Here is an 18,592-nt window from a genome sequence, read left to right as displayed (position 1 = left end):
AAAATAGTATCCGAGTTGCCCAAGGAGGCGTTCAGGAGGCGTCCGGACTAGATGCCCGAGTCACTTCATCTGGCTCCACTCAATGTGGACGGAGCTCTCCACGGGTGACCGAGCTTCTCCCCCTATCTGTAAGGGAGCGCCCAGCCACAAAATCTAGGAACAGCCTCTGAACGCGGATTTCCCACAATCCCTTTGTTTACACTCTCCCACTAGGTTACAGCCCCTCACAACCCCAATTAGCAGTGCAACAAAAAGTGGCTAGGAGTATCGTAGCCATCCAACCGTCCAGTTCTGATCCAGATTCCAGCTCAGACCAGGAAAACAAAGACGCTCATGGATCTGTTGGTCTGCAGGTGGATGATCAGAATGGAGCGGAGCGGGAACTTGTGGCCTGCCAACAGTAGCACCTACGTTTTTTTAACAGCATTTTTTTTGTCTGCTCCTGATTCACAGCATTTGAATAAAGAAATATGGTGCTCTGAAACAAAGATTTAATTTTAGTTTCCTTTATATATCTCATCCATCATGAGAAAAATGCCACAAGAACATGTTAAAAACACCAAAAATACAAATGTCATTGGAGTGGGTCTTTCAACAGCAGGTGCTAAAAGTCTAATCTAAAGATTACCAAGAGCAGGATCAACATTAATCCTTTGAGGCTGAGGCAACAGACGCTCAAATGCAGGGCAATTGACAGAAGTCCTGCCGTTCTCTAAAAATACAGCGCTTCCTCAGTTGTTTGATTTTCTTCTCGGCTTTTAACTGGGACAAGGAGAAGGGGGGGGGGGGGGTGCTGTGAAGCTGTCCTGTTCCTGAGTCAACGTAGAGGCTGAACAGACTTAGTAAATTTCAAAGTCACCCAGCCGGCTTAATGGCTCTCCTAAATGACTCAGCACATTATTTCTGGTTGTACAGTGGTCCATTACACGCTGCGTTACCGGACCCGGACAGCATTTGCTCTGCCTTCCTTTCTGTCCTTGTGGCTCAGGCCTGGCATCTTTTCAACAAACCACTTGAGCTTGAATGCAAAATGAAGTCGCAGGGCTGTAACTTTATCCATGCTCCAGCCTTTCTGCTCAGAAAGACAGGGTCCTGCCAGTGACCCTTCACTCTGGAAGCTCTGATCGCAGGGGCGATGCCTGACGGTGTAATGGATGGAAGAGAGGAGGAGGAGATGAATAGAGCAGGAGGGAGCAAGAGAGTGTAATTAGTGGTGCTCCACAGCATAATCCCTGGGAGACAAGGCCCATCAATCATCCTACTAATCCTTTGTTTCTCAATAAAGATAACCATGCTGCAGGGAGTTAACATTTTCTTAATAAGTCATCCTGGTATAATACACCTGAAAGGCCAGATTGGCCCAGAATCCTCCTTATCCTTTATGTTTGACATTGAGTTGATAAGAGGACAAGCGCCTTATCTTAGACTTTTTGGTGGAAATGGTGTCGGCACAGGTAGAACAGAGGGCAAGGTTAACCAAGAATGTCTGGTCAAGTCAATGGCAGGGCTGAAGAAGTTTGCATTTGAATGCTGAAGCTGCTCCTCCTTCTATGTGCTCTGAAATGGGTTTTGTCTGGAATACAAACTTTCCAAAACGTTACCTCTGGAGTTACTTTTATAAACGATAAATAGGTACCGTATTGTCGCTCCGGAGTATAAGTCACAGCAGCCGAAAAATGCATTATAAAGAAGAGAAAAATCATTGATGAAATCACTGGGTTGTGGTAATGAATGGTCCGTATATTCAGCGTTTCTTTTTCTGCACTGCTGTCAGTAGCAAATATTGATACACACTCCTGCAGTGGCCCTCTAAGGCTTGTTGGTATTTATATATTTTTAATAACATATAAGGCGCACTCGAGTATAAGTCGCACCACTATCCAAACAATGTAAAAGATGGGAATTATACTCTGAAAAATGCAGTAGTCAGATATGCACAGGATGCTTAATGAATTTTTATTTTAGTATCTACTCAAATAGTTTGTAGACTTTGATTCTTGATGCTTTAGTTTACTCATTTATCAGATTTTATTTCCTTTTGCACTGTTGTCATTTGTCTTTTTTTGTGTATCTAATGTTAACATCTAAGATTTTTCTTTTTTTAAGGTTATGGTAAAGGCCTTAGTGCATTAGTCAAAGCACTGATCAGGTTCAGCAATGAGAATCACAGACATCTGTCATGTGGATGTACTGCTGATGCAGCACGATGGCCTGTAAGAATGATCTTTTTTATTTTTTATTTTTTTACCTGCCTTAACTTTATTAGTTCTGGTCCTTAATGTAGCTTAGACATTCACACTTCTATTGTTGAATAGGCCTACACCGGGTACCAGACAGAAGGGCATCTCTGGAAAAAAGTACCACAGGTTGACTGTAGTTGACTTGAAAAATAAAAAAAATGGAGTGGTGTTGTCTTTCCAGCCCCAAAGTTCCTCAAGCATCCTTTATCAAGCTTCATCAGAAAAGCATCAGGAAAGCTTGAGTTATAATAAAACTCCCAGATACTAGAAAGAAATACTAAAAATTCCATTTGCAGAAGCCACTTCATACATTTATTTTTAATGTTTTTGCAGATGCTTTTATCTGAAGTGACTGCTCAGTCGGGTCATGGTCAGAGTGGTTACCTCACTACAAGGAAGTACAAAATCCTTGTTGCAGTAGGCATGTTCCCTATTCCCAGCACACAGTCCAAAACCATCTCTACTGGGTTGGTGGAAGAGGCTCAATACCGTTTATCAATGTGCAGGACTGGCAACCTGTCTATAAGAAGACTAATGCTGTTGTTCATGCAAAGGTTCATCACCTTGAGTGACTAGAGACATGACTGATGCACCCATAGGCTGAGACAAAGTCAGAGACTATGAGTGAAACAGGACTGGAAGGGTGACCAGTCCAGTTATGGTGTCCTGCAGCTATGGGACGATGACGGAACCCACTCCCTTAGGTTAAATAAAAGCTTGCTGAGATGGTGCAAAAGGATTTTATTTTATTTTTTGCCAAGGTTTTATCCGCAGGATGTGGCGAGTGACTAAACGAAATCTGTGTGAACATTTAGTTGAGGAATAATGTGGGACTTCTGCAGACTCCACCTGCATATTCATAATGCGCTGAAACTTAATGGTGCTTAAACACGTAGACTGAAGGTCTAATTGCAAGCTGTACCTTTAAGGCATCTGCTGTGGTGAAATACAGAGCAAAGAGTTAGTTGAAATATTTCTTATGACAGCCCAAAGGCACAGCTTCAAGAATAAGCCATCCTTCTGAGGAGCATAAAGGGATTGCCAGAAGGCAAATAAGATATCTTTTTGCTTCGTAGACTTGCGACTAATCTTCATATTTTCCATTGAAATAACAGCATTTCCTTGAAAGGGCCCATGTGGGCAACCCTTGTAAAAACCAACTCCAATCCAAATTGAAAGAATTCACAAGTGACCTTAAAGTCATCACTGTGTCCAATTCACTCTTTTTTTTTCTCCTGATCTCACGCAGACAGGATCCATCCATCATGGTTTCTTGTTCACCTTTGTCTCAGAGACGACTTGTTTTTTTCTGCTTCCCATTTCTTGTTCCTGTCTCTCCATCATCCCCTTTTCTATCATTGTAGCAGTCTCGTGGTGCTGCCATGCTTCAAGGTCAAGAGTGCTTAGCTGGATATTGAAGAGACAGATGGGTGTAGAGACGGAGTGGGATGGTAACGCAATGCAATTATAACCCGCTGTCCGCCGTGCACCCACACACACAGCTGAGCGAGACCAGCAGACAGCCGAAGAGGGCAAAAAAAAACAACCAAAGACGAGATCACTGCCATCTCAGAAACTCTGCAGAGACAATCTAATATCAGCGTGAGTCCACAACAGTTAGAGCATGCAGACGCTCATGTACAAACAAAGGCATGTGCGCCTCTACACACATGGCACTGAGACTGTCTGATAGGAATTGTAATGGCTCATTAAAGCACCAAAGTGATCCTGTGGATGGCACCAGGAGGAGGAAAACAGAGTGAATGATTGATACAGTGATACAGAGTGTGCTCCTTCCACCAGCCCATTAAAGGGTGATTTAGAGGGACCGCGGAGTGCAACCGGAATAGGAAAGAGACTGGCTTCTCCCCATTCCAAGCTACTCTGTGACTGATTGAGACAGTGCAAGAAAATGACTGTTTTTCACCATTGTGAGATCTCACAACAGCGATATCATGTCATCATGTCATTTAGGAGGGAGCGGCTGCTCAGGTAACAGCAGTGACACCATAACAAGCGCTAATTAGGGACCTGCGACTCCCGGCAAGCCTGCTTAATTGTGTTTCAGCGTGTCGTATGAGTTATGAGGGGCGCGGGGTCGTGTTGTGGCTCTGACAAATCGGGCCCAAATGAAACAGAATAGTGGCTGGAATACACTTGATCAAGGCCTGCTGTAATTTGGACAGATTGGATGGTGTTCAGTCTCCGTAATGGTCATGCACCGAGGCACAGTCACTCATTTCATCAGTTCCACATCACAAGTCTCACACTTGCTACACATGTGTGTGACTGGTGTTCTGTGTTCCACATTGGAACGTAGAGCCAGGAGGTTTACAGCTCCAAAATAACCAGATTGTACCGTCCACTCAAACTGAAATCTGATTGTTTTGCTTGTTGTTAGTTTTTGTGTTTGTTGCATAGTTTTACTTTTCTTGGATGGAATAAAAGGATCTGCCCAACAATCAAGAAAGGTGTGTCTACATAACTGATAAAATAGAATATTTGATTTTCATTTTAGGCTGAACTTATTCATTTCCAAGTGCATAAGCCTTTTTTCACTAAACAATTAATAGAAAAAAAGAGGAATTAAAAAGAGCAAATATTAAAGAAAAACTAAAAAATGATCTTAAAAATGAAACAAAACTTTGTTCAAGTACAATTTTAAGAACTCATATTGACACTTTGTCACCATGGTTACCACCACAAATTCATAAAGTTTCATGGAAAAAAAAACTTTTATGTTAAGTTCCTCATTTTCAAAACATAAAAATTAAAGCTTCATTCAAACTATTTTCATTTGCTGATCCAAGAGGCAAAAATACCTCCTCATTACAGAAACGTCAGTCCAGCGTCTTACAGTATGACGCCACGGTGCTGGTTATTGTTTGTAGATAGATCCAAGCAGAATTTAAATTCAATAACCATTCATTAGTTTAGTTTATTGTCACTTTTCTTTGTGCAACATTAAAACTACAAAACCTCAGAAAAATTGGAAAATCTGTTTTTTAACTTCATCCTGGTTTTATAGAATTTGATCAAACAAGAACCAAAATAGAAAAATAATACAATTTATTTTTCTCATGCCAGGAGAAAAGCTTTTAGAAAATCATCGGATCTTAACATTGAAGTTTAACTTGAACTAAAAAATAGGCTGCTTTTTCTTTAACCTTGACTTGCAACCTCCTTTCTATAGCATGGATGACATGACCTTCAGTTTGACTAGGAGTTAGCTCAAAGTAAAAGTACAGTTTTCTCTTGTTTATTGCCAAAGTTAGATTCTAAGAATAAATGAAATATGCAAAGTAGTCACTTTTTTTCATACTATACATGTTTTAAGGCAGGAAAACTCCTCACTGACCAAATTATGGACTTTTCTCAAACATTTTCACACTTTTCTCTCATGTTTAAACTCTCAAAGTTCAAAGCTTCGTTAAAAATAATCAAATTAAAACAAATATCTAATTGCGATTGAATACATTTGGCAAACTAAATGGAATTAGGAGCCAAGGCATAAAGAAGATTGATTGACAATGGTCAACAGCCAATCAGGATGCAGAAAAACCGCCCAAAAAACCCATCTGTGAAACCATGAAAGGTGAACCGTGTTTAAGCGAGGGAGCACTTTTTGTTCTGGATAAATTAAGGACGAATAAACTTTTTTTTAACGATGCCCAAAACAGATGCTTTGTTGATTTTGTCCTTTTGATTGACTGAAGCTGGATTACCTTCTCAAGTGTCCGCTTGAATCTCTGAAAACATTTTGATGGATAAACAACGGCGTGCGAGTCGCTGCCATTAGAGCCCCTACAGGAGTGTCAGCTGTGGTTACTCAGCCGTGACCATCCGCAGGAGGGAGTCCCACATGAGTCCACACGATTGTGGACAGGAGAAGAAGCAGCGGTGCTGTGAAATGGAGCCCAGCTCATGCTGAGCCAATTGAGTCAGGAAATGGGGGTCGGTGTGGGGTCATGGCGCCCCAACTTAGCAATCTGAGGATTTTGTATTTCCCACAATTACTTGACCACCCTCTGTATCGCTGCCGCCGCTCACAAACACTCACACAAGTGCACGCGCACCACACCTCCGGGTCTTTTATCCCCCCAAGGTGGGAGCGTGATATCAACCAATCTGTTTCAGCCCCCCCCCCCATAACTCCTACAGCCACACCACCCCAGGTCCCTGCTGAGTCTGACTGCAGCCAGTGCAGAACCAGCATCGCAGAGGGACCGGGGGCTTTCAGTCAGTCAGGGGGAGAAAAGCGGCGGACATTAGGAGCTGTCAGCCTCTCAGTTTGACCCAAATGTGTGTTTTTCCGAATGCAGACGCCATTAATTCCCATTCAGCTTGAAAGCCCCTCACCGCAAGTTTGATATGTTTATGTTTGTTTAGAAGTTATGAGAAGGGCTGGTGGCAGGGTAATAAATCAGGAACAGCGGTAGCTCCATCTCTGAACTCCACTCATCTCAAAGTGAAATGTGCAGAAAGTCATCTGACCAATGAGGCGAAAGTAGAGGCAGAAATGGTGACTTTATCCGGCAGGAGGCAGAGGGGCTGAAGGCGTGTCATTGCTGGCTACGCTTTAAATTTCTAGGAATTATAGCTTTTTCTTCACCAACCTCTGACAAAAATGCACATTTTTTAAAGGCTGGCAACCTCACCAAATGGGCACGAGCACTATATTTAAATTTGTTCAAGAGGGAAGCCAGGATGGTTCCCTTTCACCCGAATTTTGCAGATATTAGTGATTACATGACTGTGTAAAGGTCACTAATTAGAGAACTGGATGAATGCATCTTTTTTATGAAAATTGCATTAATTTATTTTGGTGCACAGGTCTGGCATGTCTTTTAAAACAGTTTGACCTTCTGGGGTGTTTTGCATTGTGGTCGGTTTTCCAGAGATTGCTTTGTTTTACTAGTAATTCATGAACTCTCATTATGGGTCATGAGGTCAAACCTCTGTGAATACATGCCCTGACCTCTCCTGGAGGTCATTCACTCTGCATAAAACAGATCCAACGCACATCCATCACCCCAAAAAATTAAAGGGATCAAATTTATTCAACATTTTAGTTCTCTTTTAGCATAAAAAGGTAGTTTTTCTGGATTGGTCTGAGTATTGGACAGAGCATGGGGAGAAAACAGCTGCAGGGCCGGCCGATGGGTGGTGCCTTCAATGTCACAAGGGCATTTGATGCACCTTCAGCTTATGGTGTTCACACTGGACAAGCAGGGAGGGGCTTCTTCTTCCTCTTTTCTGCTGTTTACCAGCGCATGTCCGCCACCTACAGCTGGAAGAGGCGACATGTTGAAGCAGAGCAAATAAAGGTTCAAATGTCCTGGAGGTTGAAGTAGGTTACGTTCAGAGCAAATATGTCACATTCTAATGTGGGTAGTGTGGTTATGGAGGTGACGTCTTTCTCAGGAACTTAATTTAGAGTTAGGCAGCACTGTGCTAACCAGACATTTAGGCTTTGGAAGGACTTGTTTTTGGATGAAACTACTGCAATCACCTCATGTCACTCTGTCTCATTTTTAACAGTCAGGCTGCAGCGAGGAGCGTGCATGTATCACCTGAACAGCTCTAATGGGCTCCTTATGCAGTCTGTAGGATTTGGGCGGGTTGAAAAAATTACAAACCTGTACGACACGCTGCGTCTCCCATGTGTGGCAGAAGTGTTCAACCCGTCACCTGCAGCATGTCTGTAGAAAAAATGAGCATGAACAGTTTCTCCTCACTGTTTGGTCTACCACCTTAATATTTAGTGCAGGTCACCTGCGTTGGACCATTTTCTAGCCTGTGTCATCCCGTAAAAGCAGTTGGGACTGAGGTTTTAGAGAATGGTGGGGGTCTGTGGACATTCGTATTTACTTTGATATGAACTCTTAGAAATATTTACTACACTGACATCAAAGAAGGATAAGTTTATCTTAAACATGCTTTTTTATTTTCTGTCTTGATGAATAATTTGATTTGATAAATTATACTTTTTTACTTTTAATGTCACTCTATTTATGATTTTGCTTTTCAAAGTTTATTACCATAACATAAACTTTTGCAATAAGCCAGCCATGCAAGTACATTTCCAACAATTAAGTGGTTTTAAAGCTGAAAGGCAGTAGTTTCATTGTTTAACATAAAACGTTGAAATGTCTTGACTCGCTTTGTCTACTGTCTACATTTAGCTCAGAGACTGCAGGTGAGTCTTAATGTAGCTGATGAGTTTCCCCTCTGCAATTGGAGTTTTAATTATCCACCATGTATGCCGTTCTCTTAAAATACATTCATCTACAAAGACAAAGAAAAGTGACCGAACATTTTATGTATGTCATTGTATGTCATCCATTCAAGCTGCTGGAATGTAAAATGTATTCAAATTCCACTTATTGGAAAAGCCACAATCCCATACAGAAAAGCCGCGCCTTTGCTTCATCAGCATAACCATAATTTTGACACCTCCTCTGTGGAAAGCGTGCGTGGGGGCACGTCTGGGGGAGGCAGCTATGGAGGCGATGAAGCAGAGCTCAATTTGGACATCAAACACAGAGGGAGGGATGTGAAGGCGGTGGCATGTGGGCCTAAGATGTCAGGAAGGAGCGCTGTCCTGACTCCATTTCCAGCTCTCCCATGGGAATCCCACGCATGTTGCAACAATGTGGCAACAGACTCCATCCCATTACCCCCGAGGCTCTTTACCCTCAATCTGCTCTCGTCTCCGAAACTGACAACTTGACTGTATTGAACTTGTTCAAAGGCTTTCTGGGTTCCTGGAAATGCCCCGTGGATTAGAAATTAAACATTTCTGTGCCTTTGAGAGACTTTGAGAGTGGAACAAAGACGCACAGATCGACGAGGAAACCGAATTTTGGAGGTCTAATTGCAGTTTATCTGTCAGCGTGACTCTCAGCTCCATATCTGAGTGTACAGCAAAGAGCCTCTGGTTTGAACAGGCATCACATTTGCTGAGCAGAACGGCAGAATTTACAAATCACTAGATGGATTGAAGTTAATCCAGTGATAATTTTCATAAAACGCAACAAACCTTCACGGTGGCATGACTGCATGTGTTCGTCTGTGCAGAGCAGGAAGCTGATCATATAAGCTTCCTAATGGTTGGTAGGTCATGGTTTTCAGATTGGAGTGAATATGGAAAAGATCTTTATCCCTCAGCAGAGTCAAGGTCACCGCTGATCCCCCCCCCCCCCCCCCCCGCCAGCCCCTGCTATGCTTACCAGGAAGTCTTTAAAAGGTGTAAATTACACCTGCCTCACTAATCTGCCTGTCACCGCAGTTCATGTGCAAGTTGTATTATTTCCTATCCCTTCTCAAAACATGAAATATGAAACTATCTAGCCTTCACTTAGCACCAGACAAAAGGGAAATACTAAAAGTCTAAAACATATATTTTCTCTTGGTTCTATCTTTCTTCTTTCATTCTACTTTCATGGAAGGTAAAGGGCTTTTCCAAAGCTAAAAAGTTATTTTCTGATTAACTTGCTGTTTCCGGTCTTCCTGGATGTGATGACCTCCACAGATACCTTAGCCTAAAGCCTGTCGGCGCCCCCCCAGCAAACGCTCAGCTGCATTCCTGTTTTCTCCCAGGTTTGACCGGTCACGGCAGACACGAGACGCACAAGATCCCTGAGAGAGAGTGAGTGGGTTTCACTCAAGAGATAACAAACCATTTCTGCAAATAATTAAAAAATCTTCATTTAGACTTTTTTTTATTATTATTTTGGATCAGTTCAACATTTTTCTGTTTCATGATAGTAAAACTTGGTTTAAAATAAAGGGAGTAAAAGGATCAAATGCAAACAAATCTGTAAATTACTTCAAATATATAGTCACAGAAAAACAGGAAAATGTGCTGCAAACCTAATACATGAACCCAAATAAATCAAAACGTTTTGGTAGCAGAACAGGAGGAGTAAACTCCTTCACAAAAATGTTGAAGCTGGAATCTAAAAGTGTGTCACGGTCATGTTTACACGACAACCTGACAGCCTTAATTGGGGCCATGAAAATTTCGAGATCCTGCAAAGGCCTCGGGGGCCAGACTCAGTTGAAAAATGCCTTCCAAACATCTCCCAGGAGAAGTAGGTCAGTCTACCTTGAGGTGCTTCAAACTGACCTGAAAGCCAGGCTGTGGTGCATTCAGGCCACTTTCCCTCCGTGGTTTTTGAAGGAACTGAACATGTGCCCGAGTATTTATCTTTTTTCAAAAGTGCAGCGAAAGACAAAGGAAGTTTCTGCATGTAAAGGTGGGTTTATTTCCAAGGACCGGTCCCTCCCTCCACTGACTGAGATGTCACCGGCATCTTGATGAACATGTCACCTCAGCGACTGACAGGCCTAATGCCATCACTGTTCTTGAGCCACTCGCCTGATTTACCGCCCTGATCGCTCCGCTTGTCCTCATCATTTTTTAAAAGCTCCTGAAGTGTCATTTCCTGTGCTATGCTTCACTTGAATCTGAGGAAATGAAGCCTGAGAGAGGTGAATTATTTCCCACGGTGACTTTAGGACTAATTGAGACCATTGCAATTGTAGCGCACCAAAGAGAGCTGACTGCAGCCACTGACTCCTAGTGAACGCTCAACCCCCCACATGCAAATGAGAGGCAAAACAGCCCCCCTAATTTGTCTGTTAACCTTAAATGTCAAGGTGAAAGTGCTGGTGGAATGGAAAGGTTGAATGTAAATTAGTGGTGGACTAAAAAAATAAAAGAAAACATGCTTTCATGACCCCAATCTGTAGAGTTCGTGCTCCTTGTTTAGATTTTGCCTTCTAAATGGGTTATCCCTAATTATAAGCAAGCCGGAGGGCGAGTTGGATGGTTAGTTCACTCTGTTTACAGTTCACCATGCGAGTGCATGTGTCTGTCACAGTTCACTTGCAAAGGCACTGACATGCATCATCTTAGTTTACTGCAGGAAGGGCCCGGAGACAAGGCGCAGCATCACCATCTCGCATGGTGGCGAATAAACTGCACCGCCTCTGAAATGGGATCCGTGCAACCGTGCCAGCAGATAATACATGGAAGGCTGTAAAGAAGATTTCATCCTTTTGAGTGTGAGAGGGAAAAAAAAGAGAGAAAAGAATGAAGCACAGAGCAAAATGGAGCCCAAATCCCCTGAGAAAAATGTGGAGATCTGCCTAACATAAGATCCTTGTGGTAATGCAATTTAAGTTGGAAAGAAAAAATGTCAGGGTAATCTCATCAGTCCGTCAGAGAGAGGGATGTCAGACGTAGCCTGTGGCGAGCCTCCAGCACGGGCCGCTTGTATCCTTCACCGTGCAGCGCGCTCCTCCTTTTCTTCCCATATCAGAGCGTCTCTGCATTGTGCCCCCATCCTCCGTCAATAGCTCTGCAGAGCATGCAACACAATCCGAATTGTGAGGATAAGAGCTGTGTAACATCAGAGACAAAGGAGCGCCAAGACACAACGAGATGCATGTGAGGCGGCTTATGATGCTGCCTCAACCATTGACGGATTACGCCTCAGGTGGCAGATGCAGAACGCCATAAGGTCATCAGTATATGCATACAATAAAGTCCTCAAAGAGGATGAAATGGCATGCAAGAAAATTCATCTGTCAGTTGTTACGATACGGCTCGGGTGCATGGAGATGGGATCACTAAATCACTGAACCCTGTAAGCTCCAGGGCATGGAGGAGGAGGAGGAGGAGGAGGAGGAAGAGGCTATGAAATCTCTCAGACAGAGTGGAGGTATTAGGTGGGGGTCCTTCTTTGAAAAGCCAACACAAGGGGGTCATGTAGACATAATCTAAATCAGCAGTAAACACAAGTGACAGGGTCATTTCTGAACTGAGTTTGGATTCTTTGAACTATTGGCTTTAGTCATATTTGGGGGGAAATGTGACAATCCCTCATAAGGGCCAGCATGCCTGAGGATATTGGAGGGGGGGGGGGGTGTCTGGACTGAATGGACGATGAGGCCAGATGGTTTGGTATCGATTCTAGATACATATCTGATCCCCAGAAAAAAGCTACCGGTATGTGTCTGCTCAGTAAGATTCCTCAATGAAAGTAGTTCTGCACGGCCACCAGAACAGAAGATCTGTCCAACATGACAAGCATGGAATAAACACAGATGTGTTTGTGGCCACAACGTGTAAAAAAATAGTTAAAGCATGAAACTGAAAGAAGAAGGTCTTTATGTGGGAAACAATGAGACTCTGTTAAGGAGTCACACAGTCAAACAGACCTTTGTCAGCTTCCAGAAATGGAAGAGGGGAATCCGAGTGAAAGGTCAGACCTGAACCAGCGTTGGGTTTGCCTTTTTAGGTCCCAAACTAAACGGGAGAAAAGATGATTGATGCCCTGACTGCCCCCACCCAACCTCCCGCTCATGATACGACAGAAAAACGTTGGAATGGCTTTCAGAAACTTCAGCAGAATATGTGTGAATTGTAATATTAAACTTAAATCCAGTAATTTATACATAACATTGGATCAGAAGAGCTGAATAGATTTTGGTTGATGACATTAAGAGGTTGTGAGAAAGCCTCTTTCTACTGTCAGAGATGATTAACGTTCCCTCACCTCCCAGAAGGAACAGAAAAAATGTCTAAGTGAGACTTCTGTAGAAACCTGTGGATTTGCTAACTTTACTTAAAGGTCCTTCCAGAATTGGAGGACATTTGAGCGTCAAAGTTCATGAGAAGTAAACCTTCATTATTCTGATTTTCTGTTCCATATTCATCCATAACAGGTCATAAACAGTCAAAGGCTCTATTAGCTCAGCTTACAGATCAACTGTGCAATTTTTATTACATTATGTATTTGTTTAAGTTGTTACCAATGTTTTCAGGTAACAGGGTTGCAAACCTGTACTAATGTTAGCCTTCTTTCAGGAATAAAAGATAATAGTTTAGCTGTTTCTGATGACCAACAGGACTAAGCTACTTATGTAAATTAGTCAAAATAATAATAATACATGTTTTTCCTAAAAGAGTAATAGGGCTGCATGAGATGAGAATGAGATATTCAATCTCGGTTGACTATGTTGTAAAAATAAAGTAGAAGGAGAAACCTTTGATCTACCAATTCTACTAGATTTTTATAATAAAAAACATTGTGTGTATGTTGTGGGACACACCTTCCATTTATAATATTTATTGCTTGAAATGTTGTGTTTATTTAAACAAATGTTCCTGCAGTTACAAGAGACACCAACGGAACATTTTAGTTTTAGAACTGGTCTGAAGACAATAAAATTGATCCAGAAACTGCACTATTGTGAATGTGGATTGATTTGAATAATTTCTGGTGGGATGTCCTCCAATTTTGGAATAGAGGAATTGGGCTTTTTTGTGACACAAATGTATTCGTTTTCACAAACTGCACTAAATTAGAACCACATATGCATCCATCCATCTTTCATTCCTGCTTCTCTTAGGGTCACCAGGAATAATCTGACATCATCCACGGGATTCCGAGAGGTGACGATGATGCCTGAAGCGGGACAGATGCAGTTTGGTCCGTCCATCTCAGCAGCGTTCCGGAAAAGAAATCCGGAAGGAAAATGTAAAGTCTGAAGGTCAGCTGGGTCCATCCATGAGCCAGGCCTCTGCCAACTATAATAAGCAGAGCTTATTATATAGAATTATATAGAAATAGAATTTCAATGCAAATATGATGAACCTCTTCCATATTGGACTTATATTATGACTAGAGATTAAAGCCATAAACATATTAAAAAATCACTGAAATCAGTCTGACTTTTCCAAAGAAGTCGGTGGAACGTTTTTCAATTTTTAAAACCAAAACTGGTCTGTGGTTATTTGAGAAGTTGCATCAAATAAGAACAGTATAAAGGCTGAATTATGGATCATAACTTCTACATTTAATTCAATTTACTGTTTGCTTGTTTTGCTTTAAGTGGATTTCTGTTGTAAATTAGTGCTAACAAATCAAGCTCACATCCACTTAAATGACTTTATGCCTCAGAATATGGTCAAAAACATTCAGCACCACGTGTCACTGTAAGGATTCCAACTGGATTCAATCAGAAGTTAAATCGGATCATTTTTTTCTCCATGGTGGCACTAAAATGCTGTCAATTAAGAGTAAAGCATTGTAGGTCAGAATTTCCTCATTTGTGTCGTTTGTGTTTGAGAAATTCATAACCAGACTTTTAGTACAGTATTCTACAGAGAAGTTTTCTTAAAAAACACCCCATAGGTCTGTTAAATCACATTCAATACTGCATCACACTGAACTGCACTTCAACAGAGGGGGTTGGGGGGGGGGGGGGGGTCTTCAACCCCATATAACTTCTATGCATACAAACATCATCAAGCAGAAGAAAAAGCCAGAACCCTGTGGGTGAAAAACAGAGAAGCTTTTGTTGTTTTGTTTCTTCTCCTCATTTATTCAAAGCTGCAAAGCCGCAGTCTGGTGCCATCAATCTCAATCGGCCTGCGCTTCCTGCGCTGCTCTGATTGGGTGTAATGATCTCCGGATGTCACTCCACACACTGACACGTTTCTCCCTGTGACCCATCTGCTTCTTTATTCTGCCACGAGCAGCCGGAGTGTTTACCATGGATACAGGATCCTCCCACGCCGCTCTGCACTGTCATCATCCATCCTCGCCACTGCCTTTGTGTGTTTGAAGCCCTTCTGATGTATTATCGCTCACACATTTATAGACAAAAACGCTTTATTGAAAGATTATAGGCAAAAAATGGGTTCAATTCCACTTTTGATTAAGCTTGTAAATTTTGCAGAAACCTTCAACTTTGCTGCCATTCGGGTCAACTAGATCTGATCTTTTGACCTTCGTGGCTTGGTTCTTTGCATAATTGATAGTGTTTCAAATTTTTCTCTCAGCATTTGACTTCCTGGAACGTTGCGTCAGAATAAAAGTTTTAATCCTCAGTTGTTCCCACCGTCAAATAAAAAAAAAAGTTTAAACTCTTTCAAACAACATGAAATTAAAAAAAAAACCTCCAAATGAAATTTACTGACACATTTCCATCCCTCTGCGCTGAGAGACGAGGTGGAATGTTCCAAAAATCAACTGCCTATAAAAGACCAACCTTCTCTAAAGGATTTCGCTGGATTTCTGTTGATTATTCTAAAGTAAAATCCTTTTTTGTGCTTATTCCCTCCAAAACATTTTGCTACTAACCATTTGGAAACTCTTTTAATGTCTTGACAAGAAAAGTGCAAATAGTCCAAATCCAGACTATTTTATCTAGTGAAGAAAAAAAAGGAAAGAGGACTCTTAGTTCTATATTTCAAACAAAAGAATAAACAAGAGAATAAATGTTAAAGGAATAAGATAACTAAATGTATGTATAAAATCTAAATGAAACAGCAGAAGAATGATTGGGCACGTTAAAAATCACTTGGATTATTGTTTTAGATCATTAGGTTTAATCCTCAATTATTAAGAAATAACGAATCACGATGCCCTGAAGAAGAAGCTGTCCAGACTCCTGACGGTTATCAAAGTCTTTTTTAGCCATCTCCTTGTTTTCTGTTCTTTTCTTGTGCACCAAATATTTCTCTTACTGCAATCGACTGACTTTTTGCTTTTTTAAATACAATTTTGAAACCAGCGTATATAACATGACATTTTCTGCCTTGCCTCAACAGAAAAAAACAATATTTCCCTCACCTGCACGCATCGCATTTGGCGCCGTTCTAAAGTGTGAGGCACAATGAAATTCTTCAATGTTTTCAGTCTCAAACTAAAAACTTTTACAAATCTGGATAAGTGCCATTTTCTCCCAATCAGATACCAGACATGTTTCTGAGATTAGGAGGGAAGCATTGACACAGTAAAGAGGCCAGATCTTTGTCGGCTAAAACCCCAAAGAACTCACATTAACAACAAGCCCACCCACACGTGGAATTAGTGAAACAGCAGCAGGCTGGTGATAAGGAAGCCTTTCAGTCAGATGACACCATCCCGCCACGTCACCTTCTTGACCTGCCGGAGTGAACGGTGGGCTGGATCAGTGACACGGGGGGACCATCAGCCCCCACACCTGAGGCAGTGATCGGATCAAACGGATTTATTGTCCGGCTTAAACTCTAAACGGAGCTGGAGGCGTCTGCAGACACCAAGTGCTGCGTTTGGCTCAGAATTTCAAGCGTCTCATGTTTCTTATAAGTGAAAGGTGCCGAACTAAAGAGCTAAAAATTCAAGAACTTTGGAGCTGGAAGTTACAAATACAAAAAAACCTCATGGTAGAAAATGTATCGATGTTCCTTTAATGAAGTAGAAAAAAGGAAATCATTAAAGTCTGTCATTTTTATTACTTTTATGACAAAAGATCCTCATTTCTGAGACAAATGACTCAAATAAACCTAAATTTGACATCAGTTCTCTAGTGACATCCACTTTAATGGGTTTCATTAGATGTGCCCAACTTTCATGCTTCACCAGCCCCTCCGTCACACTTCTGACCACGCAGAACATCTGCAGATGATGTTCATCATCAGATATGCGTTATTTCATTCAGCACGCCACAACCAAACCGCATTAGCCTTAAAGAAAAAGCCTTAAAAAATGCAACTTCAGACTCTTGAACGGGGGGGGGGGTTGTTCCCCAAAAAACTGAAAAGGATGTGATTAGAGACCCCCAACTCTGAAAAGAAACCCTAAACCCCTAGACAAATCTTTTGTTTTTAGCAAACATTCCAAGTTTGATTTTTGGGCGGAGAACTCATCAACTATATTTAAGGCTGCATGATATGATGAAGATGGGGATATTAGTGATCAATATGCCGACGACGATAGAACTTGTGATATATGAACAAATAGCTGAACACCTAATTACATAATTTCCATTTCACTCCATAAGAGTCAACATAACTTAAATTATACTCCAAATGCCACTCATCTAGGAGGCAAACATCTAACATTAAAGGTCTCCATCTGATTGGTCGAATGCATAAATGGATTTATTTGACTCGTTAAATACTTCAAGCTGCCATAAGATCCTTTTAGCAAATTTAAGGTAACCATTTATTGCAATTTTCACTAACTTTTGTGATATTGCACATCTTGATATTGCGACAACGATAAATTTGGAATTTATTATGCAGGCCTAATTTGCAGCCAACATTTCTTTCAGTAATTCGACCAAATGATGAAGGTCGAGGGAGCGGTGATTGGAGCAGAGGTTGACATGTGGCTGGAGGAAACGGAGGAGACGAGGAAGAGATGGAGAAGTTTGGTGTTCGGGGCAGGAATGCAGAAGAACAGATGTTGGTGGACTTTGATAAAAGAATAGAAGTGTCAGTGGAGAAGAGATTTTTCCAGAAAAGAGAGGACATACGGATAAGGATCTGCAAGAAAAAATTTATTTTTATACATTTAAATGACCAGACTGAAGTTAGTTCTGTGGTTTGAATTTGCATCTTTTGATGGAACCGTGAAAAAAAACCAGAGGATGTTTTTGCTTAGTCTGAAACTAAATGAACAGCTCAAGGCGTCACAGTTAGAACAATCAAAGAACCAGTTTTTCTTTCTCAGCTTTAGCAGCCTGTAGTTAGCGAGAGCCTGCTTGAGTGCAGCAGGTAAAGAATGCACGTGGTGAGTTTGTCTTTACCATATCATTCCAACAACAACAAATGGACATAATCATGGCTGTAGGAATTCTTTTCTGAAGATGGAGTGAATAATACATAAAAATACTAAAGAAAAGCAGCAACGACGGCAAACAAGCTGGAGGCTTTCGTCCAAAGAGCATCCCTTGAGTGGTCTTCCAGATATGAAGGTGCTTCTTTGTGTGAGTAGAACAATTGTTTGTGTCTGCTGCTGAAGGTGGACATGCAGGTGCAGAGGTTAAAGACATGAGATGCAGCTTCAGATGTTTGATAGATCTGCAGATATCAGGGGAGATGTGAGCCAGCCGTCCCTGTCCAGAGGTCTGATCCACGCCGCCCGTGATTGAAGATGTCAGCCGTCTGTCAGCCCAGTTTGACGCTCCGCTCGTCATGGCTGCTCCTGAACACCTGCCCTGCAAGGTGACCAAGAACAAAGGAGGTGTGGGTGGGGGGGGTGGGGGCTTTTACTGTTATCCAGCTTAGATGGAGTTTGCCGTTGCCGTTGCTTGTCAAATTCGCCCCATTTCCTCTAAATGAGATTCAGGTATCAGGTTTGGTCACTTTTCCACTCAAAATGAAATATGAGCTCTGTGAGCACTGGGGGGGCAGCAGCCCCATCAAATGCTTTGGCTCTCGCCAGTTTTTCTGTCTGCTGTCCTCAAGAATGACGTTCGGTTGAGTGTCTGCCAGCAGTTTACCGACATCGTTGTTTTTTTTTCTACTGCTGGAGACTTTCAGAAGACGTCGCTGCAGAGGTTAT

General features: G+C 41.8%; 1 long non-coding RNA gene across 1 annotated transcript in view; it reads left to right on the top strand.

Annotated features, from left to right (window-relative positions):
• Positions 1-18,592, top strand: part of LOC144988310 (uncharacterized) — a 122,476-nt gene that overhangs the window by 23,512 nt on the left and 80,372 nt on the right. Inside the window, exon 2 of the long non-coding RNA XR_013652173.1 lies at positions 13,665-13,805. This is a non-coding gene — a long non-coding RNA (uncharacterized LOC144988310). The remainder of the gene's footprint in view (positions 1-13,664; positions 13,806-18,592) is intronic.

This window comes from Oryzias latipes, chromosome 20 (genome assembly GCF_053564925.1).
Source record: "Oryzias latipes strain Hd-rR chromosome 20, Olatipes_Hd-rR_3.1".
Lineage (NCBI taxonomy): Eukaryota > Metazoa > Chordata > Actinopteri > Beloniformes > Adrianichthyidae > Oryzias > Oryzias latipes.
The sequence above is the reverse complement of the archived record's forward strand: the minus strand, read 5'-3'. Positions and strand labels throughout refer to the sequence as shown.